Here is a 2,087-nt window from a genome sequence, read left to right as displayed (position 1 = left end):
GTGTCACTATCACCTCTCTCTAGCTATTACCCTGTGACAAATACAGCTTCTATGCCCATTACATTTGATATCACAATAAATGCTAAAAAAAATGAACAATTGAAGAACATGAATTATATGGTGTGATCAAAATGAAAAAAATCATAAGGATTAACATTGTGCTAATTTGTTTTGGGGCCAAGTTGGCTCCTTTGGCTGGACAACTGGTTTGTGATGCAGAATAGTGTCAGTGTGGGTTTAATTCCTGCACCAGTTGAGGTTACCATGAAGGTTCCATCTTCTAAATCTCACCCCTCACCTGAGGCATGGTGACCCACAGTTTAAACCACCACCAGTCATCATGCTCCAATGAGAAATATGGCCCATGGCAACCTTTATCTTCACCTTTATCATCTTTTTATACGTATTCTTTTCCTTCTATCACATATTGGTGTTATTCCAGCATCAGTATCTGAGGTGGAGACAGTGGACCCAGTTTCATGCCCATTGCCTTGGATGACTGTGTGGGGTGGGAAAGGGGAAGGGGACCCCTGGACCCATGTATGTACATGGACACTTTCATAACCTGCACAAATCTGTTCATAATCTCTGACATCTCCACCATCATTTTCTCCCGGCTTCTTCTGCATGTCCGGCAGCACTTTTGTGACTGTGAGGCTGAAGGATTGTCATCAGCATCAGGCTCAGCAGGAGTCTGATCTCAAGCAGCTGTTTGATTTTCTGAGGACCTTGGCGTCACATCCTCCCTCAACTACTGGGATCGGTTTGTGGTGTGTTCACCAAATTGTATGCCTAAATCAATACTCTAAACTCCTGTGGACCTGATGGGTGCATCTGAACTAATGGAGATGTATGATGATGCATCCTTTGGGTACTGGCTTCATCATTCCCATAGGTGGAGTTTTCCTGGTTTTTTCAAAAGTGGAAATTATTCTTCTCTGTTTTGTATTCTGGATAAAAGCAGCCAAAATAATATGTTCAAACATATATTTTATACATATATATCTACATATACCAGCATGTTTAAAATCTTAAAATATACCTATCATTCTTTCTTCCTGTAGCTATTGTAAATATAAACATAACAGCAGGCACACAGATTTATGTCTATTGTGCAGGAAGAGTAACAATCTTTTCTCCTGTAAGTTTTGGCTAGATGCCACTTGCTTGATGATGCCAGAGGATTTTCAACTCTCACTGAATCTGCTGAACTTGAAGGCAGCAATTGATTCAATTTGCACAACCCTGTAACTCGATGCTTTCTATGCCTAGATTTCTGAAGGAAGAATTTCTGCTCCCAGCACAACTGATAATTGAGTGGCACATTTTTGCAGCACAGCCAGCTCAAGCACATTGACCTCAGTTCTTTCAAACCTCCGTAAGTTCATTGGATTTTTTTTAACCTAATTGCTGTGCCTTTTGTTGGGAGCAAGCCTTTGGCAATGTGGAAAATCTGGTCAGTTGAAAGATGGCTGGACTTCAAAGGTAATGGCTTCTGATGAGCACAAATGTTGTTCAGCCTGTATCAAGCTTCAAACTAAAGTAACCAATGGGGGTGAAGTGTCAAGGCGACATTAAATTACTTGAAATTCAGTGTGGAGGTTCAAAGCAGACACTGCAGGCAAATGACAAAGTGATATAGTAATAAGACAAGGAAAAATTGATGAGCATTAATGCATTTTATATGAATAACTCAAGATTGCTCACTACGATGTGTTGTCAGTCAACTTATTTCACATTTACTGTTTACGCAGACCAACTGCTCATACAGTTTTGCAGTTCTTTTATTGTAACTCTTGCATATCCTAAAACTGTCACAATGTAGTATATTAATGAAAACTATGCCACACTCATCTCTTTCTAGGTCATGATATTTAAACTGCTAAGAAAATAACAAAGTTACTGGATGCATTTACTGACACCCATGTTGACATGGTCTTGGCCAGATATGGGAGAAAATGAGGACTGCAGATGCTGGAGATCAGATGCTAAAAATATGTTGCTGGAAAAGCGCAGCAGGTCAGGCAGCATTCAAGGAGCAGGAGAATCGATGTTTCGGGCATAAGCCCTTCTTCAGGAATGAGGAA

At 40.3% G+C, this 2,087-nt stretch overlaps 1 long non-coding RNA gene across 2 annotated transcripts in view; it reads right to left on the bottom strand.

The window, feature by feature from the left end:
• Positions 1-1,371: 1,371 nt before the first annotated feature.
• The window catches only part of LOC122556739, a 27,901-nt gene continuing 27,185 nt past the window's right edge, over positions 1,372-2,087 (bottom strand). For both annotated transcript variants that reach the window (XR_006313639.1, XR_006313638.1), the window contains one exon: positions 1,372-1,615. This is a non-coding gene — a long non-coding RNA (uncharacterized LOC122556739). The remainder of the gene's footprint in view (positions 1,616-2,087) is intronic.

Source organism: Chiloscyllium plagiosum, chromosome 14, assembly GCF_004010195.1.
Source record: "Chiloscyllium plagiosum isolate BGI_BamShark_2017 chromosome 14, ASM401019v2, whole genome shotgun sequence".
Taxonomy (NCBI): Eukaryota; Metazoa; Chordata; class Chondrichthyes; order Orectolobiformes; family Hemiscylliidae; genus Chiloscyllium; species Chiloscyllium plagiosum.
Note: the sequence above shows the minus strand (reverse complement) of the source record. Positions and strands in the feature narration are given on the sequence as shown.